Genomic DNA, 11025 nt, shown 5'->3' with positions numbered 1-11025 from the left:
TCATAATTAGTAAAATAGGCAGAATATTCCTTGTCCATTTGGGACTTGCTATTAGCTAATCACATATACCTCAAAATAGGTTAAATATATATACAAAATAGTATCACATGAGGAGAATAAATTTTTTAAGAATAGCCTAGTAAATATATCAACTAAAGCATGAATGTTCCCAAATAAAAGTGTCATTGAAGAAATAATCAGGTAAGAACACAAATGATCAAATTGAATCAATGGTAAAATATTAACTACTGTAAAAAATTTAAACTTATGTTTACACAGAAGCCTGAGGAGAAATATGAGTTATTAAAACTTACAAAAGAATAGGTGTAAGACAGGGGCACTAACTGAGTATAGCATAGCTAACAGCCAAGAGTCAAGTTTCCAGACAGAAAGACTTGCTTAGTCACCCATTAGATATTAACTTTTTTTCTGAAATAAAATGAATAAATTATTTGTCCATGACACCAAATTTCATGATGCATATTTCATGATATATGTATACTTCATAAAAATAAATATTTACATCTTATATTTAAAAAGGTTTAATTATGAAAAAACATAAAATAAAATTTACCTTATTAACCAATTTTTAATTTATTTTATATTTTTCATCACGATTACTCCTCCCATATCCTTTTCCACCTCCACCCCCTGCACCTCCTAACCATTTTGAACTGTGCAGTTCAGTAGGACTAAGTATACTCACAATGCATTGTAGTGAGCCCTGAGCGGTGTGGCCCAGTTGGTTGGGCATCCTCCTGCAAAGTGATAGGTCGCCTGTTCAGTTCCTGGGCAGGGCACATGCCTGGGTGGTAGCAAGATGCAAATGATCAAGGTTGATCTCCCTCTCTTTCTCCCTCCCTCCCTCTCCCTTTAAGAATAAATAAATAAAATCTTAAAAATATATATATATATATTCTAGTGATTTTTAAAGAATTAATGACATGAAATTTTACAAAAGTGAAAGTATCAGAAAAATATTTTAAAGCCTCTGAGTAAGTACATGGGAGCTTAAGGCCTTCAACTGTTGTGTCAAAAATGTGGCCAGATTGTGACTCTTATTTTGTAGGAGGATTGTCCCTGGGAATGTTTACGCAGAGGCTGCATGACTCCTGAATTGGGTAAGATAATGATTTTTCCAGTTCAGAAATTTCACTGCTTGCTGCTTTGAATCCTGTTCATGCGTTCCATAATTACTTATTCAGCTCCAAGGGTGTGCCAGCACACTGTTAGGGACCACAAGTGCCAAGCTGAATGCAAATAGTCCAGCGGGACCGTGAGCCCTCAGACTATCTTACTCAGGTTCCCTTTTACAACTTGGCTTTGTTCTAGCAGACAGAACTATTAAGCTGGCGAGGTTTCTCTTTGTTTTGCCACCATGGACTTTGGTATCAGGCAGACTGGGTCCCTGTTCCAGCTCTGTCACTTACTTTCTACACCTGTTTCCTCATCTGGGGATAATAACGCTGCCTAACTCACAGGGCTATTGTGAGGGTCAAAGGATAATATGAGAAAAATGTTCAGGACAGACTCCCCTCTAAATGTTGGCTTTGATGTTTTTTGTTCTCACTGCCCTTATGGAGTGTCCCATTCATAAGACATTTTCTTCATCTCTCTATCTGTCACCAAGTATTAGAAAAAATTATGTACCTGGCATTCTCTTCCTGTAGCCCTGGCTCTTCCAGGTAAGGTAGTTCATCTAAATCAATAAGAATGTATTAACAAGTCTAATTTCATGTTACTTGTCTCAAGTTATGCCCTTAACAGGAGCTTGCTTCCTTGAAAAGATACTTTTTATCCCATTGAGACTGGTATAGCTATTGAGTACTTTAAATGTCTTTTTATTTGTTATTATGAGAAGTTAAGGGAAAAGAAGGCAGTGGGGAGGAAAGTGAGAAAAAAAAAGGGACAGAGAGATGGGAGAAGGCTGGAAAGGAAAAAGGATGATAAGGGGGGAGGGAAGGTAGGCAGAGGAAAAGGAGGAAGAAGCTGATAAACCGAAATGGCTATGGAAAGAGGCATTAACAAAGCTTGGAGTGAGCGTAAGTTAGAAACAGGAGAGAGAGGGAGAAAAGCTGGGGAGAGAACTGTTTGTATTCTCAAAGTTCACAGAGACTGGAAGGATCTAGCGCCTTGCGAAGGATACAGTCAGCACTTGTTTAGAGAGCGTGCGGAAAGAGACAGTTGGTGGCCTCAGTCTATCACCATCTGATTGTTCTTTGGGCTGAGGATGTTACATCTGGGCCATCTCTTCTAATGACTTTCCTTTTCAAAGGCTAATCTGATTTTAGACTATGGTTCGTAGCACCCCAATAGTTTATTATTTAAACATCAGAGGTTCCCTCTGAATAGGATCACCACAGCAGCCAATTAAGGGAGAAATCAATATCTGCATTTTAGTTCCAGGGCTCAAAGTAATAAGCACCCGGGCACTAGCAGTCAGGTCAATCCAAGCTTTAGATGATTGTATCCAGCCTGTGAAAGATGTTCCCCAACTTGACCTTAACCTAAAGCCATGGTCAGACAACGGAAGGTGTTAGGCACATGGTTGGGCAGTGAGGGCGATAGTTTGAGGCAGGTGGCATCAATCCATGGCTGTTCTAGCCCTAACCAGACGCCCGCCGTGATGACCCTCAGACTCTACTCCATACAGGTGCTGAGCAGGCAAGCCTTGTCTTTCTGTGCACACTGACAACTCTGACCATTAGGTAGCAAGACCTTGAAATTGGCCCTTGCTTCTACACCTTGAGTCCAGTGGACCCAAAGTAACATTTAGCCTCCAGACACCTGGGAGACCTTCCACCTGAGCCCTCATCCATCTGGTCATCTTGTATGTCAGGCTTTGCAACTTGGTTTTGGGTTTCTGTTCTAATCCCCTGCTGAGACCAGAGTTCTTCCCTTGCTGGCTGAGACCTGGAACCTCTCTTGGGTTTCTGCCTATGTATCCTCTCCTCACATCTTTTAGTAACCAATGCCACCCTAACCTAGACGGACCATCCTATAGCACCTACCCAACACCCCTCACTGCCTCCTCCCGGAAGTGGCTCCACCCAACCCTGTCCTCATGGAATTTGCCATTTGAGTATCAAATCGCCCACATAAGAGTTCAGTTAGCCATGCTTGGATTTGGTTGTCTCCATATCTCTGTCCCTTCCTAGGGGGGCCTGATCCTTCTCTCCTGGCTTGCTTTTCCCACAGCACTGATATTGGCCTTTTTGTCTCCCCCTGTTTGGAAGAATCCCCTCCGTCTGCTCTGTTCTATGAGTAATCCAAAGCTTACCAAAAGGTATAGTCTAATTCATCTTCTCAGGGAGCTTTCTCTGCTTTATTACCTCCTACCAAGCAACCCTCCTCTTCCAACTTAAAGGACATTAACAATAGGGTACTACCTTTGCTTACAATTTATACCTTTGGGCATTAGTACAATGAAGGTTGAACACCATCCACTTACACTTTCTACTCCGTTTCTGATACAGACTGGGAGCTTGGTATATGTCTACTGCTGAGAAATGAATGAAGGAATGAAAACAACTTAATATGGTTTAAAAAATGGGGATGGTTGCTAGTCCTTGTGCATGATTAGCTAAACTTTCATGAGATGGTTAATTCCACATTCAGTATGAAGTATTAATAAGGACAACGTGGTAGTTTTATCACTGCCTAGACAATTTATTTTTAAGTAGAGAAAGTATTTTCCCACAGTCATACATGGTACCTTGCACTGTTAGTCATTAAATATATTGTACTCTTCACATAAGGAAGGGTGAGTGAAAGGCTATGGATAGCTCTCGGAAAACTCAGCTCCGTTGCTGTGAAACTAATTTGCTAACGGTCAATTGTTTGTATAGGATAACATGTTATCATTAAGAGAAACAAAGGTTCCAAAAATGGGAAAATTTAATGTTAGAGTAATTTGTCTCTTCTAACATCATTCCCTAATATTATTACCTGGCTTTTCACCCTGACCTGTGCCATGCTCGTATCTGAAGATGTGGTTGGAGCGAGCCCCGAGTTTTAGTACTTACAGTTTTTATATTGTTCCATATCTTCTGCATGAATTTTTGCTTGCATTTTATAATGTCGGGGCCTTTCTTATTTGAGAAAAGCCCCTCTTGATAGCTTAGATTTAATTTTCTTGAATTTTCATTTCCCTTATTCTCAGAAAGGCCTATGTGTGGATTTATGTCTTGATACTTTTATTTTTTTATTATTATTGTTATATTTTTTTATGGTAAGGAACATTGCTGACAGTGCCTTATTTCATTTGGCCTGTAAATGCTGATGCTGCTATTCTCTGGGTCACAGAGAGGTCACAGAGAGGTCGCAGTCTGTTCGAAAACATAATCACTGGCTCCACCATCTGACTGTGGGTTTAATTAGTCCCCCATGCTGGTGTGGAAGCACTGAATCTTACTGCTGAATGGAGGCTGGAGAGCGCATCTGTTCTGGTCCCCTTACCTGCTGGCAGGTGGATTCCAAACTATTCAGGAGAGATGGCTGTTGAAATTGAAATGATCATTGTTGATATCTTCAGAGATTACAACTTCATCATGTCTCTTTGTGTCTGATTTTAGGTTTTACCATCCTGATAATTAAGAATTTCTCTTATTGTCACCATTAAATAAATCCCATTTTAATAAAAATGTTGTTCTCTCTCTCTTTTTTTTAATGGGAAACTACTGACCAAAACTCCTATGAGAGAATGTCTTCCATGCTCCAAGGTTATTTTATAAAGAAGTCATTTTAGTTTTCCCTTTTTTTAGATTAGAGAATAGGGTTAGTCTAATTAGTAATCAGTTAACTACTATTATTTTTTCTTAGTTTTCTATGAGGTAGGTTAGCAAAGCATTTCAGCACACAGGCTTTAGAACAAGTCCCACCTGGGTTGAAATCTACCTATCAGCTTTATGACCTTGGCATAGTTATTTGACCTCTCTCATCCTTTGTTTTTCTACATGAAAATGTTACATACTGAATGTTTGTATCCCCACAAAATTCATGTGGTGAAATCTTAAACCCCCGATATGATGATATTAGGAGGTAGAACTTTTGGGAGGTGATTACATCATGAGGGTGGAGCCCTCATGAACGGGATTTGTGCCCTTGTAAGAAGAGACATAAGAGGGCTTGCTTCCTCTCTCTCTGCTTTCTGCCGTGTGAAGCTGCCATGAGGAGAAAGGCCATCTGCACTCCAAGAAGGGTGTTCTGACCAGGAACCACATTGGTCAGCACCTTGCTCTAGACCTCCCCAACCTCCAAAACTATGAGAAATAAATGCTTGTTGTTTAAGCCACCAAGTCTATGGTAATTTGCTACAGCAGCTGAGTTGACAAAGACAGGACTTATATGGTTGTTAAGAGGATTCAGTGAATCCTCTTAGTCCTTGCTTTGGTGATTTATATAGAAGGTGCCCAATTAATGTTAGGTTTTTTTTGTTTGTTTGTTTGTTTGTTTTTTGGTATTTGATAGCCATTGAGCAACAAAGGACATTGCTATCACATCCCATTTTCTCAAACTTAATGATTTATCTAAAGTCTTTTTCCCCCTAATTTTTTTGCAGACAAACCATCTATCTTTCTTGGAGAAAAATGTCTTTGTTACTTTATGCTTTAGGGATTTGTGGGGTTGTACTGTTAGGATGATAGGATTCTAGAGACCACTTTCTTGGGGACACTTGATGTAACTGTCATCAATGAACTCCTAGAAAAGTTGTAGCATTACCGTCGTCTTCTTAGGAAAAAATACCTTATTAGTCATCTCAACAAGGGGCCTCTTTTCTTAGGAAAAAAGCTTCTTGTTTCCTTCCTGGTTAGGAAAAAGCAGTCCTGCTTCTAGTTCTCTAGGTTATTTACACAATGTAGGCAAATTCTGGGAGCAAATAGAGCCCAACCTCTTTTTACTAAGTCTTGGGTGAATGCTACAGCCTTTCTACTTTCATGGAGCTTACATTTTAGTGAGGAGAGTCAGGCAATAAACAAACATTCAGGGAAACAACAACAAAACCCCATCATGTCCTGTAGATACAGGTTATAAAGAAGCAGGATAACTGGAGAGTGAATAGCAGGATGGAGGGCTGCCGTTTATAATAGCTTGTGCAGGAAATGCCTCTCTGATGAAGTGATGTTTGAGCAGAGGCTTGAATGAAGTGGGGGGATGTGCTCTGTGGATATACGATGGAAGAATGTTTCAGGCAGAAGGAATGGCAAATTGCAAAGATGCGGAGGCAGGAGTGTGCAGTGTTTGAGAAAGGGCACCGGGGAGAGTGTGGTTGGAACACAGTGAGTTGGAGAACGGGGAGCGGTAGAAGGTGAAATCAGAGAGGTAATCAGAGACCAGTTCATGGAGGGCCTTGAGGCTATGGTAAGATTTTCGTTTTTCTTCTAAGTTTAATGCGAAGCAATGGAGGGTTCTGAGCAAGGGTGTGAAGACAGCAGTGACGTGGGGAAAAGTGGTCACATCTGTTTTGATATTCAGACCAGCATCTATTTGGATTGGCTGGAACACATCTCATTCTAGTTATTAAATATTTTGATTTTTACTACTTTTAAGATAGAGTAGACAGTGTTTGCTAATGGGCTGGTCATGCTGGGTTAGAAAAAGTGAAGAGTTTGGGTTAAAGCCAAGGAGCTGGATAAATGAAGGTGTCCTTTACTGAGATAGAGAACTCTGGAGAAGGTTCATGGATTCTTTTGTTTTGGGACGGTCAGGTTAAAAATTTCTATTTAGAACATACTGGCCTTTAAACAAGTGTCAAGCAGGCAATTAGAAAGATAGGCCTGGAGTTTAGGAGAAAGGTTCAGATCAAAAACATACATTTGGAAGTTACCAGCATTTATATATTATTCTGGCTACTACTTCAGCGTACCAGATTGCCTCAAAATCAAGCAGCTCAACTCAATCATTTTATTAGGTTCATGGATGCTGTGCAGCAGAAATCTGGAAAAGGTGTTGTGATGTGAGCTTGTCTCTGCTCCTCGCATCTGGGGCCTCAGCTGGGAAGACTTTGGAGTCTTGGCTGGGGTGACTTGACAGCTGGAGCTGGAATCACATGGAGACATCTGCAGTCATACATCTGGTCGTCAATGCTGCCTGGAGAAGCTGTGTCTAAATGTGGCTCCTTTATATGGCTTGGGCTCTCCCCTAGCATGGCAGCCTTAAGACCATTGAACTATATTTCTTTCTCTTTTCTATTCTCTCTTTCTTTCTTTCTTCCTTTCTCTCTCTCTCTCTCTTTCCTTCTTTTTTTTTTTTTTTTTTTTTTTTTAATCACAGTTGAATGTCTTACGTGGCAGTGCAGGGTTCTTGTGATCGTTTTCCAGTGCACAAAGAGAGGCAACATGACCTTTTATGGGCCAGCCTGGGAAGTTAAATAGTCCTTTTTGCTCTATTTTATCTATTACCTGGGAGTCACTATGATTGGCCTATGTTCTAGGTGAGGGAATAAAGACCCAGCCTCTCAATGAGAGGAGTGCAGAAGAATTTGTGACATGTATTTCAAATCATCATACATAGCATTTGAGTTGTCAAGACTAATTGAACTCACCTAAGGAATGGCGTAGCTAGAAAAGAGAACAGATTTAATGACTGAACCCTGGGATACTCCAATTTTTGGAGATCTGGAAGACAAGAAGGACTTCGCAAAGAAGACTTGGGAAGGGGCGGCCAGTGAAGTAGTAGGAAATCAGGAGCGTGCAGAAGCCAGGTGAAGAAAAGTGTTTCAATTAAGAGGGTTGATCAGTGCTATCAAATACTGCTAAAAGGTCAAATGAGATATGGACCAAGGATTGACAGCTGGCTGTGGAAGTCCCTGGTGACCTTGGCCAGAGAGATTGCCAGAGCGTGTGGTAACTGGATTCTTTACCTCTCACCACGTTGGCTGCCAGCCCTTGGGTCCTGGCTATGTCGCCTCCAGCCCTAGATCAGGACTGAGAGGAACACACGGGCTTGACTGGCTTGGTTTTTGCCACCACACGTGGCCATGGAGTCTTTTGCCAAACGTTTCAATGCTGATGGCATTTATCAGATAATGCTACCTTTCTTTTTACTGTTCAAACTTACTAACTAGCTGTAGGAGAGGACAGTATCTCTATTAGAATATTTGACCCTGAACATGTCTTTGAAAATTCCACACATAGTAGAGCTTGTATATGTAGAGCTTCAATGAGAGATTTAAATGAGAGGTTAAAAGAGAGCACAAGACGGGTAAGGCCCATCGATAAGTGAGAAATACGAGTCAGGGACCTACATCTGTTTCCGTAAGTAAATGTGCCCTAGATGAAAAGGGCTTGTTTGGATGGTTTCTTTAGCCTTTAAAAAAAAGCAAAATACATATGAAAAGGGAGGAGTGAAAACCTCCCGTATATTAAGATCATACCATTTCAAAATCCACTGAATGGTTGTTCAGAAACAAAACATTTAATGATTTTGTTATTCTTTGGGTAGAACTGAAACTGGGTTGACTACATGTATGACAATCCTTGGTCTGTTTGCCTTGACAGTTACCCCTCACCCATTACCTGCTCAGATATGCCTCTTGGGGACAATGCATGCAGGCTCGCACAAGCTCTGTGCTAGCAGCAAATGGTGGGAGAGTCAAGGAAGGGGATTCTTCTCCCCTCTCTCCTGGGGCAGCCTCCCTTGCACCTCCTTAGTGGCTCCGGCTCCTGCAGTGAGGGTGGCAGCTGTTGCTGCTTGTCTGTTTCCTCAGCTCTTCCATCACCTGAGTAGTCGTTTTCCAGAATTAAGGTGCTGCTGGTTTAAACACGCACGTGATTTCTGTTTTTCATAGATGGGTTTTCTTCTTCTGCCCCGATGTCAATTTCTAATGCTTGAATATGTGAATTAGCAACTACACCCCACTGCTTCCTGATTACTACAGTAGGGAGAGGTTGGATTTACAGAATTTCATCGATCTTTCAGACCTCATTTGTATGGTGGTTAAAACCTTCAGCTCTGGCTGGAGAGAAGCTTAATGTTGTCACTTGCTAGCTATGTGGTTGTTCCCAAGTTCCCTAAGCCCTCTAAATGTCAGTTTCCTCTTCTGTGATATGGAGATGATAATTGTACTACTTCATATGTTTGTCATGATTGAATAGAATAGTGTGTTCAGAGTACTCAGGGCAGTATGTACACACTGTAAGTGATCTGCGAAGAAGGCAATTATTAATTACAAAGTCATTTCTCCATAAATGAGTCTTGGCATTGATCCTCAGAGGGTCCTAAACCAAGTCATTCATTCATAGCATCAGGGTTTGCTAGCAGGGCTGAAAGGGGAGGTGGTAAAATAGCCTCACGTAACTGCCGTGAAGCCCTGTCATGGCAGTCACCTTGCGTCTGGCCCTGTTTTCCATCATTGAACCCATAGTTATTGTGGAGTAAGATACAGCAAGGTAAGAGTGGGCCTGGCTGGTGTAAATATTAATTGATGGATCGATCCTCCTGCTAATAGGCTGAAAGTGTAGGATTAGATGAAGGGAGCTTGCATTGGAGACTTGCCTTTAGGACTCCAGTCTTGGCCCGATTCTTTTCACTTTCCTATTTTTATGTCCTCTTTCTTTTCCGAAAGGTCAGAATAATTCTGAGCACCTTCATAAAATGTTCTCTGATTGCTTTAAACAAATTGTGTTTGCAGTGCTATACATTTGCTCTCCAGGTCCGCAAGCAGAATTTCACAAAAAAAGACCTCCTCCAGGCTCTTTTCCCAAAGAACACCCTGCCACGCAGCACTGTGACGCTATTGGGCTGCTCCTTTCTTTGGCTTAAGACCGGTTTCATTAACAGGCATGTTCACACTTCAACCAGAACATTTAAAATAACACCCGCACAATGTGTTTAGTGTCTAGTTAATTATTAAGTCTCTGAGCTTGAATTATTCAGGCAAAATTGATTGGGTTCAACCTTCTTCCTTCTCTTTGTGTGTGTGTGTGTGTGTGTGTGTGTGTGTTTCTAAACAATGTGATAAAGGTTATTATGCAAACATCAATACTCTGGGCTGTGGGTGGTACCAAGTGCTAACAGAATAGGTAAAGAAAGGACTGGCAGCTTGATTCTTTTAGTAAGAAATATATCTGTATCTCATTTACTGTTAATTAGCATTTATGGAGACCTAATACATTTTAGGTTTTCTTTTCTAAACTCTTTTTAATAGTGACTTACAAGTTGGGCATTTAGATACCTTCGAAACAGTTTGGTGCTGTAAAAGTAGAAGCAATTGCTTCTTTCTTTGCTACCCTAACTCGTGGTCAAATGAAAGTGTTAAATTGTCTTCACTGGTAAAAACCGTGTTAGTGATAGATATTTGTTGAGATGTTCATAATATATTGCTAAGTGAAAACAGAGGCTACAGAATTCCTATATATCATTTTATTAAAATGCATTAAAAAGCCTTGAACAATGAACACCAAACTATTCATATTTATCTATGTTGGGGTTAAACATTTCTTTTTGCTTCTCTATTCCTTTTATAACTAAACACACGTATAAAGATATCATGTCTAGAACGGATTGATCTTCTAAGTATCAATCATGTGTCAGGAACACATTGGAAATAATGCTGTCCTTATTTAAGCCAGGCAAGTGGCAACCTGGGAAGTGCAGATTTTGCAAGAAATTTACAATATTTTGTGAAGCATAGCAACTTGAACAATTTGTTAGCCTTAGTTTTTAGACTTTGTTTCTAGACCTTCATTGCTAGTTCTTCCTCAACTTTCATAATATTAAGATGTGAAAAGATGCAGTTGTGGGTATCAACACAGAAAACATAACTGCCTGATGGGTGTTGGAAAGGACTAGAAAATAATTGTATTTTGGAGAAAGATTATAAAGGAGATGACAGTTTTGAGGAAAAGACAGAAATGCAGTGACCCAGTTTAGTAACACATTTAAATATGGGGCCTTCTACAAGAAATGTGAAGGAGAGCGCTTCTAAACCAAGATTGGAAAAACCTGGAAGGTCTTAAATGCATCAAGAGTGGTAGCTTTTCGTGACTTGCCATTGCTGCCTAGTTTCTGCACGGTGCCATTGGG

The sequence above is a fragment of the Furipterus horrens genome, unplaced genomic scaffold, assembly GCF_987537825.1.
Source record: "Furipterus horrens unplaced genomic scaffold, mFurHor1.1.pri manual_scaffold_15, whole genome shotgun sequence".
NCBI classification, from domain to species: domain Eukaryota; kingdom Metazoa; phylum Chordata; class Mammalia; order Chiroptera; family Furipteridae; genus Furipterus; species Furipterus horrens.
The sequence above is the reverse complement of the archived record's forward strand: the minus strand, read 5'-3'. Positions refer to the sequence as shown.